Source organism: Crocodylus siamensis, chromosome 12 (assembly GCF_052110815.1).
Source record: "Crocodylus siamensis isolate JL-2025a chromosome 12, ASM5211081v1, whole genome shotgun sequence".
In the NCBI taxonomy this organism is placed as follows: Eukaryota; Metazoa; Chordata; order Crocodylia; family Crocodylidae; genus Crocodylus; species Crocodylus siamensis.
In genome coordinates, this window is record NC_143406.1 from 22,138,218 (window position 1) to 22,150,309 (window position 12,092).

The following is a 12,092-nucleotide window of genomic DNA, read 5'->3' on the forward strand; positions in this document are numbered from 1 at the left end:
ATGCAATTGATGTTTTTCAGGTGATTATGCCCAGGAAGTATGTAACAGTACATATATGTTTTATTGATTTGTAAACAGGAGGGCAAATACACTCACATAATAAGCCAAACCAAAAATCAAGTTATGAACTCACCTAATTGGCTGTGCAGGTCAAATAAAAACCAAAGCATGGCATATCATACACAGTTCTTTGGGTGTGCTAAAATTAGTGCGTCAATAGCTTTTCTTAAATTTAAACAAACAATGTCAGGGAAGCACATGCTATTGTGCATTGTCTTTACTTGTTACAAGTATTCCAATAAAAATAATTTCTTTCTACATGAAGCTTTTAATTTGTTTGAATATAACATTTAAAACCACATTAAGTGTACAGTATTTAATTTTCTTCCTAATCAAATATTTCAGTTCAAATACTTGTGGCTGTTGAGACATAACATTAACACAGGATATATTTAGTAAACAAAACTAAAAAAGTCAGTCAAATAAACATGCTAAATCAGATCATGCCCTATTTAGGGCATTGGGAAATTTTCCAATTCAAAATTTTCCAGAAAACCCACACCTCTGACCCCATTTCATAATTTCTCTCTAAAAAGGACATTAATCCCTCTGATTTAAATCAGACTTAGACATGAGTACTGGAGAAAAGCACTTCAATAAGGAAGTGCTGACTTTTCAAAGGATAACTGTGATAAATTAAAGAGAGATTAAAAATGCCTCCATAGTTTTCATGTTAGTCTCAGGGCTAGCACAGCTCAGTCTTTCAGTTGTCCAAATTTTGAATTTATTCATAAAGCAGAGAAATTTGAAAATAAGGAGTTAAAATCATCTGATAAGCTTACATAGACTGATTTAGACAGCGACTACTGAATGAACGGCAGAGACTAAAGTTAGCTCCCCAAAATGATTCTACCTTTATTTAAGAGCTCTATGTCCTACATAAGCAAAAATAACAAGGCCAGTTAGCTTCAGAAAAAAACACGAGTTGGTGCAACTCCACTCCACTCTGCTTAGAAATGCTAGTCACAAAGATCTGGCAAGGTTTTACCTATTCTCCTGGGACCTCTGTAGTCAGTAGCCAGCTACTTACGCATCTACTTCCCTTTCCTTTTATGTGTCCTTGTGACAAGGTATTTAGTAGAGCTCAGAAATTTGTTAGAAACTGACAAGCCATGAGTATTTCTGCTATGGCCTCAAACTTGCAATCTCTGAGCTATCAACCCTGTGCCTTGGCACCTGCTCCACCCCAACCCCCAGGCCCTGAACAGGGAGGCAGAGACTGAGGAACTGGAGTGCAAGGCACAGGAGGAGGAAGTTGGTGAGGTGAGTGACTGCCTGATCAAGAAACCAAGGGCGCTGATGACTATAAGCAAGTAACAGACAGTGGCCTCAAGAATGAATTCTCTGGCAAAATGAAATCTAAAATTCTAAGTTTCAAGAATACATCCTTCTCCCAAAATAACAATCCATCCAAAACTGCAGCCAATTCTCCCAGGACACCCCATGCACTGTTTACACTATCAATTCACAATGGCATCACCATGGCAAATATTCTGGTTTCGTTGTTACAAAAGGGGTCTTCAAGTCAGGGACTTCTTGGTGCTTCCTCTGACACTGTATGACCTTGGATTGCCGCTTAGATTCTGTACCCATCTTCCCATCTGTTGGGGAAGACTTGTATGAAGGGAGGTCCCCAAGCCTTCTAGGTGAGGGAAATGGAGTGATTAGAGCTAAATTCTTAAAGCTCAGGACTCATCTACACACAGAGCTATTCCTCCAGTAAGAACATGTGTGGGCACACTTACTCCAAAATACAGTGCTTCATTCCTACTTAAATGTAATCCACTTCATGGAAGGAATTCATCTGGATTTAAAGTTTTTAAAAGTTTACATTAAAAAAAAAAAAAAAAAAAAAAAAGGGAAAAAAAGAAGGAGATTTACATTCCAGGCACATGCATAAGCATATCTCCAGGAAGATCTGGAAAACAAAATCACTTGAAGTTTTAGCTTTTCCACAGAAAAGGGAATGGTAGCCCCATGTCAAATGTCAAAACCCCCTAGAGAGGATGGGCTGCTGTTACTTAAACAGATTTTCAGTTTTCCCATACAAGCTTACCTTGATACTTCACACTGAACTAAAGTCTACTTTTCAGACATCTTCATTCAGATCATACTTCACAAAATACCAGAGAAGAGAAAAGATTTGAGGAAAAAATCAAAACATAATATTCAGCCTTTCCTTAGAACAAGGCAAACAACCAGGAGGCTTTTGAGACTACAAGGGTCTGAACCCTGTCAAAGCACTGTTCAGCATAATCACATACTGTGTCATCAGTTACAGTTAACTTTACTTCATAATTCAGATTATATTTAGTAATAAATTAGTTAATACTTTGGACATAAAAGATGTCCTCTACAGCAAGAGTTTAAGCAGGGGGGCATACTGGGCATTTATACACACACTTTTTTTCCTGTGATGAACCGGAGACCCACCACTTCAGAGCAGACTCAATTAATTGTGTCTGCTCTGCACACAAGCTGAGGCGCGCTGCGCTGTGCCACGTGCAGTTGTATAAGAGGTGAAATGCACATCAGTGCATAGAAAATGGTGGTGATGCACTTTTGAACTAAAGCACCTCCGAGGTATTTTAGATCAAAAGCGCGCTACCACTATTTTCTCAGCACTGGGCACTTTTCAATGTGTAAAAATGCCCATTGAAACTGAACAATTACACCCTCTCTGAACAAGAACACATCTCTGCAAGTAAGAAAGTCCATCAGCCTGACCTGTCAATTTTCAAGGTACAATTTGATCAGGAAGAAGTTTGCTCTGTGACAAAAGAAAAAGTGCATTATGAGAACACTCATCCTTATTTCGTACTGGCTGGAACTGGCCACTGTGGGAGACAGGAAGCCTATCTATTTTTTATGTAAAGGCATGAGAAGTTAGCACTTCCAAACTCAAGTTAAACAGAGAACAGTCTGGGGAGTTATCCTGTCCTTTTGTTCATACACACACATACACAGAACAGAGGTGGGCAAAATGTGGTCTGTGGGCCAGCCCACAGGGCCCCTAAAAAGTTTAGAAAATTAATATTTGCCTGCCCCTGGCTGCCTGTCAGGCAGCCCTCCACCCAAAATAACTGCCTGCCCCTGACATAGAAGGTATCAGGAAGTGAAGAGGCAACTGTACCATTTCAGTGTCCAGCCCTCCAACTCTGCTCTTTTCATACACAGAATGACACGTTGAATCCATTATTGCCTTTACAATGGAAAGCTTCTATCGAGTCAGATGTGTGCAGCAGATGCCAAGCAGGGCATCAGACAGTACAACCGAGTTGTATAAAGCACTGGGAGGGTGACAAGTCTCACAATGTACAAGGCTGTGACAAATGTATTATTCACCACTTCACAATGGAAACATTACTGCGGGGGGGGGGCAGGAAGGGAAGAAGGCGTAATAGCATTTAAGAACCTCATCTTCAAAGCTCTTCATTGGATTCAATTCGGATAGTAAACTGAGAGGACTTCAAAACAATACCCTGGCATGAGGAACGGTCAACACCTTACAGCTTAGAAAAGACCCTAGAATACTAGAAATCAATAGTCCCCAACCTTTGCTAGTCCACAGGCAACAATACTGAGCAAGTGACATTGTGGGCAACAGCATCCGCCCTATTCTTTCTTTTACTTTTTTAGCATTCTGTGGCTGTAAGCAGAATCAAAGGGTCCACAGGTAACATGCTACCTGTGAGCCATACATCAGACACACTACTGCCATAAAAAACCTTTATCCTAAAGAACCTCAGGATTCTTTCACAAACAAATATATCCAGAAATAACCTCCTCCACCAGTGAAGTACAGCCACCTCTGAAGTAGAGCACACAACTGTATTGCACAGCAGCTTGGGACAAGTGGAATTCTATCCAGTGAAAACTAAAGGGAAAATTTAGTAAGGTGCAAATACAGTCACTGCTTGGGCAGTAACTTGGCCAGAACACTGGCATTAATATGCCTATCCCTCTTGCAAAAAAGTGTCTATAGCCTTTGCCAACTGTAGCCTGGACTTCTATTTTACCTGAAATTCAGACCTGCCAGCACACAATGCCCTACAGCATAATCCTTTGGTACTTCTTTGGACAAACAGCAAAAGAAAGCACTAGCAAATCCTTATCCACATCAATTCCTAGAGCACACAGATATGCTGTATTACAGCTTCCAAATATTAAGTGGAAACTTGAATAGTGTACAAGATGTGCCAGTCACAATGCAAACAGAGGTGGACTATAGACAGCACAGAAGAGGGTTTTGCATGATGCTTGATAAGAACTTTGTGAACAAACATACATTTATAGTGGCTTCAAAAGGGGAAGGGGAATTGCTGCTCAGAAGCAAACAGCAGCTATTATGCTACAGTTGTTGTGTTTGCATGATCCTGTAATGATACATGCGAGCTAAATTGGCCCAACTTTGTCCACAGATGAAGCAGGGTTAGCTGGAGCAGTTTTACTATACTTAGTAGTGCACTAAGCTCATGTATTTTCCTTCTTCCCCCATGAAACAGCTACAAATGTATGTTTGTCTATACCCTAAAGTAGAGAGGAGGCTATGTCTGGCAGAGGTGGAAGCAAATGGAGAAGTGTTTGCAGAGGCTGATGGGAAGTGACCACAGAGGACCATGAGAGGAGAGCAACTTTCTTTGCACAGAGGTGACAAGATAGCATTTATATGCATCCTGGGTAAGTGCATAATTCAACAAATGGCATTATCACTGCCAAATCCAACTCGTCTATTAGTTACATTGCAACAAATTGACTACTGCATATTAGTTAAATGCATAAACCACTTATGTATGTAGCATCTTTCAGAACTATGGCTCACTTTGCAAATAACTGTACTTTGGTAACTACATAAGATAACTGTATCCACCTACTTTGTTCACAGTTGTATTTCCTTTAATTCCACCAGAAAGAGTGAAGGAGAAGGAACTCCCAAAAGGAAGGCTGCTATTTTCAAAACTTCTAATGACAGGAAGTTAGATAGTTTGGGGCCTGCTAACACCCTAGCACTGACAGCACAGAGTATTTACATTTTTTGGATATGTGCCTGATCTATGTAGATGCATAGTCTTTTTTTCAGTCCTGAGGCTATGTGCTTGAGAGCTCAATGTATATGGGTAATAGTAAGTCTACAGCATCCTAAATTAAATTATCCCAAGTCGCTCAGAAAAGCTAGTGAAATAAGCATCTAGCTGTACAGGGGCCAGTTAACTGTGAACAGTGTATGAGATTACCTATCTGAATAGAGGTTACAGTTACAGGATCTGTAGAAAATGATTGGCTCTATTTTCTCTTATGCAGATGCAAGACAAGGGCAGAAAAGCTTTTCGATGAAAAAAAAATGTTGAAAGAAGAGAAAACAAAAAACACAAAACAGGGATGTGAGAAAACTTTCCCTAGGAAAACCACGAGGGATCAGAGTCACTCAAGCATGGCAGCTAGAAACTTGCTATATCATCTTCATTATCAACATTATATTAATTATTATGTACTTGTATAATAATAAATCTCCCACAAAAATGTTCAAATGCAAGGAAGTAAGAGACCCTATGACACTTTAATCATAAGCAGTGCAGATCATTTTGTAATTGGTTCAAGTGACTCCTCTGGTTTGATTAGAAACCAAAACACTGTGAAGCCCACTGAGGAATCTAAACTCTCAGACACAACGGGTTTTAGCCATTTACATTAGGAAAGTAGCTGATATTGCTGCTAGATCACAAATTTTGTCAACAGAATTCACCACTGTTCAAGCAGTCCTTGCCTAAAAATAATGCACTGGAATATTAGAAATTTGACAAGGCCTATCTGCTGCTGTACTAATCAGCGTCATTACAGCAATACCACTGTTGCTCGGTCTCACGCAATTTCCAGAAATAAGGCAGGTATAAGAAAGTCAGGCACTGTTTGTATCTTGTTAATGGATTACCACGGTTAGAAAACTAAATACATATCTAGAGCACTGTTGCCTCTGACCCAAATGGCTCAGTTTCACAGTGAACACATTTCTCTTTCCTATTTACAGAGAAAGATAAAAAATGAGTCATCATGTGACTAGTCAGAAAGCTGGTAGTGCCCCTAGTGTCTAAGCAGTTCTTCTCACACCAATACACCACTAGATGAGGTCAACTTAATGATTCCTTCTGAAAGCTCTCAGAAGTAAGCAAGTATTCTAATGATCTAAAAGGAACAAACAGGTTAGTGATTTGCCAAAGACCATACAGCAAATGTGTCAGAGCAGACACTGAAACAACAGGATTACAGTTTTGAGCCTCTGGTAATTTTGGCCAATCCCACAAAGGACCAAAACTCAAATCTAACCCTACTGTTTGAAAGCATACAAGCAAAGAAGAGCATGGAAGCAATATGCTCATGGGCACTTGTGTTGCTAAACAGATTCTGACAAGTGGGGGATATTTTATTTTGTAGGCTCAACAATTTCAAACCTAAACTTCCTTATTCTTTTTATGACATCAAACTTGGATGTCACCAGCAGGTGAATCAGTGAAAGCAAGTTCAACTCCAACAGCAGTGGGTATAGTTTTTGTCATCCATTTGCATCACCATATAAGGACAAAGGCCCTCAATGGTGTTATTGGTATTTATTTCTACCTGATAGCTGCATCTTAGTCACTCTCAGAATTTGCTTCAATTAGCTGCAAATCTCAGTGAAGTCCCTGAAGAAAAAAGAAAGTACACTCGGGTCTCTCTTTATGCGAATTCGTTTTGTACAAATTCACTTATATGTGACAACCTTAATTATACTAGAAATTTGCTTTGTGAGAAAAATCCAATCTTATGTGAAGTCAGCTGGCAAGGAGCTCCCTGCAGGCTGGCAGAGTCCCAGCCTGCAGAGAGCTGGAAGGAAGCAGAAGGAAGGAGGTGAGACAGGGGGCACCATGTGTATGCACAAAAAAAAAAAAAAAAAAATGTATCCGCCTACTTTGGACACTGGAAGTATATGCACATGGCCCCTAGTCTTGAGGGCAGGTCCAGCAGGTAAGTGGGGAAGAAGAGGGGGATTGAGGCCCCTGTAGGGAGTGAGTTGGGCAGGCCTGAGGTTGCTGTCCAGCTTGGGGGTGCTAGGGGCTGCTTGCACTATGGGGCAAGCACCTTCTCCACACAGCCCCATGCTATTTTATCATCTTCCATCATGGAGGAAGTGATTCAGCAGATGAGGACTTGGCTTCTGCTCTTCCTTCACTTGGAGTTGTGGTGGACTAAATCCACCTTCACACCCTCCCACCCCCTCATCCAAAGCCTTGATAACCTTAGCTAGAAGACAACATAGGAAATCACCCTATTTTCCCCAAAGAGAAATCACTGCAACAACTTTTCCCCTGCAACATTTAGAAATTCCTAATAATCTTCTCCCATGCAACACACTTCCTTATTTGTCAGTTCTGCAATTTGAAGCACTGCCATGCAGAGATGTGCAGCAGAAAATTTTCCAGTGCTTTATTTTTCTGTGGAAAATTTTCCATTTCTAAAAATTCATTGTTTCATAATATTCATTAGTAACAATGAATGAATGGATGCCAATACAATATTAGGCAAGCTTAGCAGTTTCAAAGATGCAATTAATGTTTTTCAGGTGATTATGCCCGGGAAGTGTGTAACAGTACATGTATGTTTTATTGATTTGTAAACAGGAGGGTAAATACACTCACATAATAAGCCAAACCAAAAATCAAGGTATGAATCCACCTAATTAGCTGCACAGGTCAAATCAAAACCGCAGCACAGCACATCCTGCAGTTCTTTGGGTGTGCTAAAATTAGTGTCAACAGTTTTCAGTGCCTTTTTTTCCTTAAAATTTAAACAAAAAATGTAAGGGAAGCACATGCTATTGTGTATTGTCTTTACATTGTTGCTAGTATTTCAATAATTTCTTTCCACATGAAGCTTTGAATTTGTTTGAGTATAACATTTAAACCATATTAAGTGTGCTATATTTACTTTTTTCCCCTAATCAAATATTTCAGTTCAAATACTTGTGGCTATTGGGACATAAAATTAACATGGGGTACTTTTTCAGTTTTGTTTACTAAATATAAGTCAAATAAACATGCTAAATCAGATCACGCTCTATTTAGGGCACTGGAAATTTTCCAATTCAAAATTTTCCAGAAAACCCACATCTCTGCTGCCATGTAGAAAGAAACCTTATATGCATTCAAATCCATTTTATGCTGCAGTACACAAGTTAACACTGAACTGGACTCAGTGATAAGTGTCAGTTCTCAACAAGGAAAGGGGAATAGAAGTTCAAATACAATATGCGCAAAGAACAGTTCACAAAAATAGGCTCTCACTCTTAGTGTAGCCACAGGTTGGCTGTCTTTTAACATATTAATACCAATACAAGAGCTTTGTATGGACAGCAGTAATGACAGTCATCACAACAGCTACAATCAGGCACCCACACAATAAGAGGCAGCCCAAATTTCAGTAGCAGGTAAAAAAAAAACAAAAAAACAAAAAAAAACTTCTGATTTCACTGGCAGGTCAACTAGAGTTCTTTAAACAATAATGACCAATGAGAAGGCGATGCACGACCGCCAGCGATGCTGGCCACTTCCTCATATTTGGAAAAAAAAAATTGGGAAACAGGGCCCCTCTACACATGCAGATACAGACTAGATCTAATGCAGGATCCACACCATAGTGCAGCCTGCCATACGCATTGCACATTAAATCCAACTGCAGCTTACTGCTGGTATAGGGGCAACTAGATCCTGGGCTCCTCTTACATCAGTAAAAAGCAGGCTCCCAGGCTGAGAGCCCGCTTTGCTGATGGGGTCCCAGCTGCAGGGACCACACACAGCTGGGACTGAGTCCTAGGCCCGATGGGGCTCTCAGTACAGCTGCATGTGGGGTGCAGCCGGGACTAAGAGTCTCATCAGCTGCCGCCGTGGTCCCCCACAGCTGGGGGGGTCACAATGGCGGGGAGATAGCAGGAGCTACGGTCTCCCCAGCTGCTACCTGGAGCACCCCGCACGCCGTGCTGCGCTGCCCGGCAGCTGGGAGCTGGCAGCAGGCAGGGCCTGTGCCGAATCTGGAAAGGAACCAGCTATAAAGTCGTTACACATATTCGAGCAATCACAGCGAAGGCGCAGAGGGAGCCGGACGCGGCCAGCTCCGGGCTGAAGGCGGGGGAAGGGAAGAGCTGGAAGTGCGGCAGCCCCCGCCCACCCCGCGGATCGTGCGGCCGCGGCCCCGGCCCCGGCCCCGGCCCCGGCCCCCCCCCCTGAGCCAGCGCCTTCCGCAGCACTCACCGCCGCTGCCGCAACCGCTGCCGCCCCCGCCCGGCCGGAAGGGGCGGGACACGCGCCAGTCTCCGCCGCGATTAGTTATCGCGAAGCGACAGAGCCGCGGCGAACTAGTGAGTAAATAAAATGGCTGCGCCAACGAGGCCTCCCATTGGTGGCTGGAGCCGTGACGCAACAGAACCGGGTCCTGACGACGACCCCGGCCCGTACAGCCCCGCCCCCGTCTCATCCACGTGCCGCTGCACTTGCTCCCTCGGCGCGCGCCGCCACCTCCGCGCCCGCTGGGGGCGGGGCGACAAGTCCCGGCCCAAGGGGGTGTGCCGCCCTGCCGCCCTGCCCTCGCACGGCTTGAAACGGGTTGATAAACTAAGGGGGACGAAGTGCCGGCAGCGCCCGGGGCGCTCGGCCCACTTCTTCCCTTTACAGCCGCAAGCACACGTGGCATTAATATAGGGACAAACCATTTTATCCCGGGACAAAGTGACATGGCCAGACAGACGGCTGTCTGTTGTCCCGGGATAAATCCTAACAAAGGTTTCCCGGGAGATAAGAGATGGTCAGAGTTTATCCCAGGATAACAGCATTGAATCAATGGCCGAAAAGCAGCAGTGCAGTCCGCTGCTCAGCAAACCCTGGTTAGAAGGGCAATGTGTCCCAACCATCCCAAGAAATGTTTATTCCTGGACAAACACAGGGCCGACTTGGATACAGACCAGGATTTGGTTTTTTACTATCTTGGACACACACTGAGTGACACCAGCTGGGTTCTGTGGTATTTCTTATTCTGGGTTACATGTTGCTCCCGCAGGACCAGGTTGCTGCTCTGATGAGCTGCATGAAAAAACCCTGTGAGCACAGAGCAATTGGAGCACCTACCCTGGGCACGGGAACAGCATGCCTGCCTGCCACATTTTTCATGTAAATGCAGAGCATGGCAGTGAACCCTCTAGGAGTTTCCTGTGCCCTCCAAGTCCAGTTCAAAGCCTAGAAACTAAAAGAAAGCTGGAGATGGGAATCATCAAAGGTAGGCTGAGCAAATCCTCCACTTCTTCTGCTGTCTATCATAAAACAGAAGTAAAGTGCTAATTTGATTTGTGCAGCTCAGTTCTGAGATGCTGCCAGTCAGCCTGTAATGGTGAGACAGGGTGATGGTTTGCCTTCTGCAAGTAGGAAGAGCAAGCTGCACAGTGTCCCTTTTGGTAGGGATAGGACTCAAAAGTTCTGGAAAGTTTCCTGGCAGATAAGAGTCACCTTGGAAATGGGATTGGCACACTCCCCATGCCTCATGCCCTCATACATCAGATACAGAAACAGCTTCATTCCATTTCTTAGGAGTTCACAGACCATGAATGCTATAAATGTCAATGTGGTTGACATTTAAAGCATTGAACAAATAAATGTCAGCTCCTTGATATAATGATCAGAAGTTAAGGCTTTTAAATAAAGTTGATTTGTGAATTTCTAAATAAAAAAAGCCTTTTTTATTAAAACTCAGAGCTTCATAATAATGACGTCCAGTGAAACCCACATAGCCACTCAAAACAGATTATCCAATCCCATTTCCTCTAAATTTTCACTAGAAGAAAAATGTTCATTTGCAGCCCTTGCAGTAAAGATAACCTTCCAAGCAGGAGCCAATGGTAAGTGATGCTGAGTAGTTGCTGTTACACAGGAGCTGTACAGAGGGCCAGCAGAATAAAGGGGCAGAATCTGCTTTCACTGCTCACTCCCCTCCTGGGCTTATCATCTTATCACTCATTGCCAGTAGGGCTGTGCAAAATTTCATTGGGTGTTTCGTTTTGACGCTGTATCAACTTATTTCAAGCTCAAAACAGCAAAATTGAAACGAAAGGCTTCAAAATACCCTTGAAACAAAACAAGGACATTCGATGTTTTGAGTTTCAAAGCTAGGCTTGCTTGCAGGGAAACAGAAACTAAGGAGTGGGAGGGGGAAGAGGGGAGGACTGCTCTGATATTGACCGTGTAGCTGCCCAGTGACTGTGATCCTTCCCTGAGGTCCCTTCCAATCCCAGTATTCTGGGGAAGGGACGGAAAAACAGCTGCACCTTAATACACACGCGCAGTCACAAATTTTGCTTGTCAGCGGCTTGAGGTGCAGTTTCCCAGAAGCCCCTGAACCTATCTCCTTGAAACTTGGCAGGCTTTGTGCCCTCAGCAGGGGCTACCATGCCTGCAGTTTTCACCCTGCTGTGCCTTAACACACATATGTGACACGCGTTTTGCTTTCAAGACTTTGAGGTGCAGTTTCCCAGAAATCCCTGCTCCTATCTCCTTGAAACTTGGCAGGCTTCAAAAGGGGCTACCATCCCTGCAGGTTTCATCCAAATCAGGCCAGAAATGACAGTTATAGGCTGTTTCAATCTTCCCCATTATAGCCTATGGGCGAAATGTCAAAACAGCGAAACAATTTTGACGAAATGAAATGGCAAAATGGAAGTTAAACTGAAATGGTGCAGTTTCGCACAGCCCTGCCAGTAAGTACTCTGACAGTAGAGTTTGGTGCACACTGCCATCTGGTTGCCCTTAGTGATTAGATTACTTGAATTTTGATAATTGGGTCAAAGTTTATGAACTAAAAAGGCTACTAAACGTCTGAAAGTACTGGGCCTGGATAACATCCATCCTGAACAATTCACTTGTGTCAATTCAACCGTCTTAGACTGGCTCTGTCATTTTATGATTAACTGCCCCTCTTGTCAGATCTGAGGTTTGTGTAAGAGGCAAAAAGGTCACCATCCT

The 12,092-nt window shown here is 43.1% G+C and overlaps 1 protein-coding gene and 1 long non-coding RNA gene across 2 annotated transcripts in view; one reads left to right on the top strand and one right to left on the bottom strand.

The window, feature by feature from the left end:
* Window positions 1-9,490, bottom strand: part of HMOX2 (heme oxygenase 2) — a 28,844-nt gene extending 19,354 nt beyond the window's left edge. The window contains exon 1 of the mRNA XM_090024571.1: window positions 9,339-9,490. The gene's annotated coding sequence lies outside the window, so the exon portion shown is untranslated. The remainder of the gene's footprint in view (window positions 1-9,338) is intronic.
* Window positions 1,852-5,597, top strand: LOC149854771 (uncharacterized). Its single transcript, XR_016438768.1, has 2 exons — window positions 1,852-4,740; window positions 5,362-5,597. It is a non-coding gene; the product is annotated as an uncharacterized LOC149854771 (long non-coding RNA).
* Window positions 9,491-12,092: the final 2,602 nt, after the last annotated feature.